At 34.1% G+C, this 8,668-nt stretch overlaps 1 long non-coding RNA gene across 2 annotated transcripts in view; it reads right to left on the minus strand.

Moving 5' to 3' along the window:
• Nucleotides 1-8,668, minus strand: part of LOC136846188 (uncharacterized) — a 74,714-nt gene that overhangs the window by 8,166 nt on the left and 57,880 nt on the right. For both annotated transcript variants that reach the window (XR_010855344.1, XR_010855343.1), the window contains exon 4: nucleotides 7,652-8,469. This is a non-coding gene — a long non-coding RNA (uncharacterized lncRNA). The remainder of the gene's footprint in view (nucleotides 1-7,651; nucleotides 8,470-8,668) is intronic.

Consider the following 8,668-nt stretch of genomic DNA (forward strand, 5'->3'; position numbering starts at 1 on the left):
GTATTCAGTTACCCAGTTTTGTTGGAATTTTTAATATGTATTTTCTTGAAACAATCTTTAATAAACATCATATTGCATTCATTCAGGTTGAACCAGTTCAGCAAGTTGATGATGTCCTTTTTTTAGGTCTTTATGATCAAAGGTAATGAATTAATTTAATTATTTTTAATAAAGTTGAAGAGTTTGACTGGATTTTTTAATGCCCTATATTTCTGCGGTTAGTGACAATAAGTAAGCTAAGCAGTCAGGAAACTCTGAGTTTTAAGTATAGAATCTATAGAGCATAATCATCTTTGAAATAGTTTTCCTGACTTGTAATGCTGTTTTGAATTTAAATATCTCTTTGTTAATCTACCTTTTATTATATCTCTTCATTCTTTCCCCTTTTTTTCAAAAATAAATTTTACTGCTTGGAAGTTTGTTTTGGGTGTCAACAATCTTTAGGTTTGTTCCATAAAACTTATGCTTAACATGAATACTACAAATAATTTTACATTAGTCATTGCAATGAGAAATCTTCATTTTTAATGAAGAATGCCAAAATTTTGACAGCATAAAGTTCTTTGCAAGGAACAGTCACATTTTAAAATAACTGACATAACCCAGGTAATTAAGGATTCCCTTTATAAGAAATTTTATATCAGTCATTTTCCCTCAAAAAAAATCTGAGTGTTAGCCAAGTATCAGTTTTTTAAGTTGCAAGTTACTGTCAAGTAATGAAACCTTTCAGACCCAGTATATTTCCTTACAATTTCAAGTCCAATTAACAAGCAGCTTCCTTGTTAAATCAGAATAATTTTATATCCGACTTACTGTACAAAAGAGACAAACAGGTAGTAAGCTGACAGAACCTTGTTAAATGTAGGACAGCAAATACACATTTTGCTAAATCTTGATAAAATAGCGTAGGAGATAAAATAGATAATGGAAATAGGACAGACACCCGTCTGCCACACAACCCACAGCTTTCGAACATTTCTTAAAGGCCATGATTGACACAGAAACAAAAGCATTCTTTTCCTGGTACTACTTACATCTATCATAAGGAGATGATTTTTACTGACTAGTTGAAACAAACTACTGGATACTTTCTAGATGTAGCCCATTAGTGTACGATATGTATGACGGAAATTCCTATCAGCCTATATACACATGCTAGGGGATATCAAATGTGTTTATCTCTTTTGGGTAATAAGTTTGACTTTTTTCATCTTTTATGGACAAAACACAAATAAAAACATGAGAAAATACATTTAAACAAAAATGAAAAATGTAAAATAAAAATTAAAAAAGGAGACATCAAATGCGTTTGTCACTTTTGGGTTGTAAATTCGATTGTTTTTTCATCTTTTATGCCATGAAAATTATGACAAAGCACATGAAAATAACAAACTAAAAATTAACTTGGATTTTTCTTAACATATGAAACTACACCTTCATATATAGGAGATCCCCGTGCACTTCACACGACTAGGCTGACTGTAGACTCGTTCTACTGAAAATCACTAGCTTCCTGTGCCCTCACAGGTTCTGGTCTGACCCTACCCCCACCACCACTTATATATATACATGCATACCTCAAAAACTATGGATTAGACACTAATATCTGCCATGTTCAGTTATTTTTACATGTCACCCCCCCTCCCACACCAGCTGCCCCCCTTGGGGCCAGTGATGTCTTACCACCACAGTGTTCTTTTTGAGATAGTAAGTCATATGTATACCAAGTTTGGTTGAAATTGCTCAATGCATTTCAGTGTATGTGGAAAACACACACACATACATACATCCATTTATATACAGTATATATATATATATATATATATATATATATATATATATATATATATATATATATATATATATATATATATATATATATATATATATATATATATATATATATATATATATATATATATATATATATATTATATATTAGTTCTCTAGCACTGTGAATATGTGTGTGTGTTGACACAAACACAAAAATGTTTGAATGCGCAAATTATGATCAAAGGGTACACCAAGGTTAAACCTGCATTTAATTTTTAAGTTAATATTCACACTTGGCTATTTCAAATTTTAGTGTTATTGCTTTAATTAGCTTATGACTGTAATAAAGATAATACGTTTTAAAGGTTGTAAACGATCTCATGATTAAACCTCCCACATCGCAATAAACTAACAATAAAGATTAATCGTACTGATAAAAAAGTAATCAAGTGATTCTACAGATATTCCTTGCACTAAAACCAATATTCTGATGCGGTCCTCAAAAAGTCAAAAGGTATTGCTCAAAGCATGAAAACACATAAAATCACTTTAAACGCCATCAACAGATAGGAAAAGGTGATTTATTTTGAGTTTCTCCTAAACACCATACCAGATGTTTGCTGTTACCTTCAAGCTTGGCAAACGTAGCTATGAAGTATAGACAAAATGCCCTTGAATTTTTTTTTTTTTTTCTTTTTACATTTAAGCAAGCAATGCTTTTCATACTCATGCATACACAGTACCGTGAAACAGACCTGAAATAAAATAACACATATAGCTCACCTAGTCATGCTAATGAAAATCAGATACATTAATATATCAAAAGTTACTGACATGCATACACAGTATGTAAACATGTCGGTGTCTATGTTACTCGTCAGTATCAAGTATATATAAAAACAGGGAACTAATCCTAACCTCATCTTCATATCCACTGGGAAAATCCCAGTATAAAACCATTTTATTCTATCGTGTTATCGACAACAGGAATGAAAGCAATTGCATCATTACATGTGCTCGAAAAATACTATGATTTGAGAACAAGTACTGTTTGAAGATGCTACAGCGTTGGTAGGATATGCTGTAAAAATCTGCAGAACACTAACTGTGACTGTCATTCAGGATGATAGCCAGAGGAGCATAGGTATGATTCAAGATGCTTGGGAGTGATGTACTTATACAGGTGGGGGAATACTGAAATCATTGATAACATGAATAGGGAAGACTTGAAAAGTAATGGAAACAAGGTAAGAAAGCCCTGAAGCCTTTGCTGGAGTGTAAGATGTGGAACACCACCACAGAGGGTGGAAGCTGGAATGCTTTTGAGGATTGTTGTGTCTTACTGCAATTTTGCAACAGAAGTGGGCTTGCAGGCTATACAGTTCAATTATTTCTGGCGTATATGTGACGTATGAAGGACCAAAGGTGATGAAAAATGAACATATAAAAGATGGAGTAAACTCATTACAATAAAGAAAGACATGCTGGGAAGGACGTGTGAGTACATACCATATATTTGGGAAAAGGAAGGAGAAATAACCAGCAAAAATATAATGATAGAAGGGCAGAAGACTTATGAAGTCACAGAATTCAGAAAAAAAAACCTGAGTTTATGACGGTAAAAAATTAGGCGGTACATTTATTGGTGAAGATCTAATGCTGGCAAGACTTGTACTGCTTCAAGAAATGGCCTTGAAACTGTGGAAACAATTTGTTATAAAAAGTTTTATCTTGATTCCTATCTTAAAAGATTAAAGTAGTAGTGAACACTTCTATCGCGTTTTTTCAAATGCACAATCAGTGCAAGAGAATAAAAACACAAAGTGGTGGAAGAGGAAACATGTTTTATTGAAGTGAAAAAAAAAAAAAAAAAAAGAATATGCAGGTGCATTGTACAAGAGGGAATAGATCAGCCATGAAAAAAATGAGACACAAAAGAAGGCAAGTAAGAGAAATGGAAGGGATATGTGAGCAAGAAAGAATTTCAAGAATAAGTTGTTCTACTGGGAAGAAAGTTCAGAAAAGGGTGCATGCATGAAAGGGTCTGAACAGACGATGCAAATCTAATGTGAGATTCTAAAAGATTTGCTAAATTTAAAGGATAGACGACTGACAAACCAGAATGACGTTGAGTGGTGAGGTTTTGGGAATGCCTGTGAAAGTGACTGCTGAGTATAAAGAGAGGAAAATCAAGGGGGTTAAGAACAGAAAGATATCAGTTGATGAAATTAAGAGTATGGTGCTGCCGTTCAGTGAACGTTAAACTGACAGGCTGACCAGGGTTTTTTATGAATAAATGAATAATGAAATTTACATTATAAAGCGAATCACCGAGTCACTTATGGCCATTCAACACTAAAATAAAAATAAATGAGAAGTATAAATATCTTCAGGTGAAACTGGGAGAATCCCCACAGCTGCACTAACAAACAATAGTTGAGAGAGGATGGACAGCAAGGTGGAGGAAAAGGAAGATTGGACAGCAAGAAGGAAGAAGGTAGCTGGAATACAGGTAAAGTGAGTGCAGCTCAGTGTCAAGGGACGCTGCAAGCACTCTTTAATAATGCCTACGGTGTACCACGTGAAGTGCACTGATGGTACTAACCCCTCTGCAAGGACCACGGTTTTACTGTTAAGCCTGAATGTGGGAAAGGTTCTCAAGGAATGCACGAGTGAATTAACTGCTACCTTTGTACAAAGGTAAAGGTGATAACCACGATAAAAATTTGAGGGCATAATGTTGCTTGGTATACAAAGGAGTGAGTATGACAATTTTGACTGAAAAAGTCACACAACCGATAAAATGACTCACATGAAAGGGAAGTTCAAGTTTAGACAAAGATAACAGGTGATGGTACGATAAGACAAGAGCTGAGAGACAAAATATGTGAAGCGAGGGAGTTGGCAAGATTGGAGACTTAACAGTCTCTACAGAGGGCAAAGTGGAAATGCATGACAAGATTATCAATAATTTTACCCCATGGATGTGAAGTATGAAGTTGTGAACAATGTAAAATTAAAACCAAAAGAATCTATATAAATAAAAACATGAAGTGCTGTGCTACAAAACAAACCCAATAAAAACTAGTAAAAAGCCATGAAATTTCTCACTCGAGACCTTTATCATGATAGGCTAACGCCCCCTGGGCTAACCATCCATTATTACACATTCACGATCTGGACCGTGGTATCACCATACAAAAAACTACTCACAAGTAGCATATGTGCTTAATGTACATATTTTTTAAAGTAAAATAAACTGTGAATAAAATAAAAAAAAAAAAAAAAAAAAGCTACCAGAAACCACAAAAGTTAAATGCAACTGCATGGTGCGGCATACTATTTCACTACACTAGACTGCCCTTAACATTTCAACCAAACCCATTTTTTATGCTGAGCAAGTTGTGTAAGATGTGCTGTGATTGACATGTGCTACCAATACTGTTGTTATTGTTTGAAAAGGGGTGGAGACAGAAAATGAAATAATAATCTTCCATTCTCCTTTCGTCTCATTTATATGGTCTTATCCCATCTTCATTTTACCGGTTTTAAAATTTATTACGAGATACAAATACCCACACATCATCCATACGTACAATATACTACTCACAAAATCATGCATCCTTTCAAGTTTTTGCGGTAATCTGTTATGTATTATTAACCATTATCGACTGTGGTAGACAAGTCCTTATTTAGTCCCAGAAAGGTCTGCTTGGAAGTGATAAATTATCCAGAAGATCCGAGAGACACCGGCATCGGATTTCTTTCTAATCAATATGATTTGAGCTTGTGGTTTCTTTAACTCTCTATAACTCACACGTGCACTGCATCGATATGGGCCCCCTTAAGCATCATACACCAAAATTTACTGTATGTAGTCTGTGCTGGATTAGTGCGTACTTCCAAGTACAAATTAATTTCTCATTTCGCATACTATGTGCATTAGCCTTTGCTTGCTTTTATTTAGGTAAACATGAAAATGATATTTTTATAATAAAATAAAGTTTTATATATACTTACCCAGTAATTATATAGCAGTCATGTAAATACTGGGTAAATTACTTAAATAAAAATGACATTTTTATGATAAATTAGTTTTATATATACTTACCCAGTAATTACATAGCAATCATGTAAATACTGGGTAAATTACTTAAATAAAAATGACATTTTTATAATAAATGAGTTTTATATATACTTACCCTGTAATTGCATGATCGCTATTTAATTACTGGGTAAGTTACTTATATATATAAAAATATTTTTTGACATCCATAATTATCAGTAATTCCCTTTCCATGCTGATGTTCATTTTTGTTAAATCGAAGATGATACAATTTGACCTCCTTGGCATTAAAACTTTTACCGAAGTACAATTATCATGAAATTTATCTTGACTCATAATTATTTCCTTCTTTCGGACGCTGTCTTTGGTCTATTTCTCTTTTCGTATACAAATGTATTTTGACTAAGGAAATGTGAATGTTTTATTGATAGCTTGTCACATTTTATTGATAGCTTGTCACATTTCACTAAATATTTGCATTACAGGTTGAAAAACTTATAAAACCTTATGGTTTTAATGTTTATTCGACTTTTGGGAACTGTATATGGACCATATGTAATATGAAATTAATAATACGGACTGATCAAGCAAAACTGCAGGTAGATATATACCGGTATTGATTTTTTTTTAAATGGATCAGATTTGCTTCACCACTTTTTTGTGATGGAGACAACTGTAAGTGGAATAAAAGGCCAGGAATGATACAGTACTAAAATATATTTAGAAAGGAAATGGTTATGAGAGCTGTCTTAGAATGAAGATAAAAAGTACAGAAGTGCCAGAAGTGTTCACAGAGAAGACTTTCTAAATATAGACTAACGGTAACATCGAGTCTGTCACATACTGAAAATGGTAACACATCGGTGAAACATCACTTTGAAATGACGTGATGAATTCTACGACACCATGGGCTATAAGCAAACTGGGACTCTCCCCCCGAACATCCACACTTTCTTTTCTACTTAGACTGTAACAATATTCTTTCGAATGAAGGCAATGATAATGTGTTATTAGGCTAACCTAAAATTATAGCGTAGTTTGTGAGCGCAAGGGCTGATTTTTATCTAATAATTCTTAAACCAAATCAGCAGACATGGATGTGGTAACACCCATAAAACAATGGTCCAGAAACAATCTATTTTCACTGAAAAATTAGGTTGAAAAAAAGTCATAAATACTGAATGCTTTCTCAGAATTATAATTTAGAAACAATGCAGAAGAAATTCTAGTCTGCTGAATGTTTCATTTATGGGTCATGGTGGTCGGACAGTCAGCAGAGGTCCACTTAATGTCAACTATAACCCGACTCCCCCTTTTTTTTAATCTGGGGAAATGCCCTTTGAACAGAAAGTAGCCTTATTAACTTCTCAGATCTTGCCTAATCTATTTTTTTTTAATTCTATGTAAGATTCATTGTAAAACCTTTCCTACACTTCACTGCCTACGACTGCCCCAGGCACAGTACGTTGCTGTACATAAATATCTTCTGGCCTAATTAAAAGGTGCAGCATTTTTCAAAAAATACAGTACAGGTATAAGTTACGGCATTTTTAAAAATTTTAATTGCGGTAAAGTGTTTCTTTTTTATTTGAAAAGTGGTTTAAAAGTAACCAAAAATGAAAGTGGAATTCCAGTACTATAATGTAGCAACCCTTCAAAGTCCCATAGAAAACGTACTGAACTTTTATATGCACTTTTATACAGTCTCCGGCTGGTGTGAATATGTCTTCTATCTGCTAATGTATAAGTAATGGCAAAACTCCGACTCTACGTACATAAAATAGCAATGAAGTCCATTAAACTATAACCTACCTGAACGGCAGTGGAGGAACAGCACTGGCAGCAGTGAGCCACTGCTTATGGAGATTCCTTGATGAGCACCCTCCCGATATTCTTCAGACATATTGTTGTAATTGCGATAAAGAGTCGTTATCAACGACCAACGAGAACAAAAGGCAAGAAATATTAGAAGTACCCTATTTTATCAGACTGATGGCAGACATGTATACAGTTCAACAATGTTTTATCTGTTATCTGTCAATGGACGCAAGTGGAATTTATATTTTCCTTCACTCCTGTTACGGTTAAGTCTATTCGCAACCGAACACATTACCACAATTTGAGAAATAACGGGTAATCCATTGTTCAGAATTACGGCAGTTTTGGTATAAGTTCATGCGTGTTTACATTATGACGGTTGACGGCAGTCGGGAGATGCATTGTGGGTAAAACAAATGTACAGTGACGTTTTCTATTCCTAATCCTTGGATGAGCCGCACCCACAACTATACTTTTTCTGTCCTCAGCCTGTGCCAGAAAGAGTTTTTGGTTGCCTTCCCCAATCAAAAATATATATATAAACCATTCATTGCGTTTCAAATTTACCAGCACGTAAAGAAACTTAAAGAAAAGAGCGCATTTTAAACATGGAACGAGACCTGTTTCTTTCGCAGCCTGCGTAAGTCGTAGAAGAATTAGATATCAATAAGAGGTGTACACTTACCCTAAACTTTGACACGCAAATATATGCAAACGGTACAAACCCGCATACACATATAATCACGCGTATGTATACAATATATCTGGACCCTGGTGTGTGTGTGTTTGTTGGTGATAGCATTCTGCACTTCCTGCAAGGTAAAACTTGTAAAAAGCAAAACAAAGACAAAAAATGAAAATAAAATAAAAAAAGTAAAATATCAAGTGTTGCAGGTTTTGAATGATCATTGGCGTAGTACAGAAGAAAAGAAATGTATAATAGTTAACTTGTTTAACGAGAGAAAGTTCTATGTTATAAAATTTGTTCAAGGGAGCGTGACTTATTTTTTT

The sequence above is a fragment of the Macrobrachium rosenbergii genome, chromosome 14 (assembly GCF_040412425.1).
Source record: "Macrobrachium rosenbergii isolate ZJJX-2024 chromosome 14, ASM4041242v1, whole genome shotgun sequence".
Taxonomy (NCBI): domain Eukaryota; kingdom Metazoa; phylum Arthropoda; class Malacostraca; order Decapoda; family Palaemonidae; genus Macrobrachium; species Macrobrachium rosenbergii.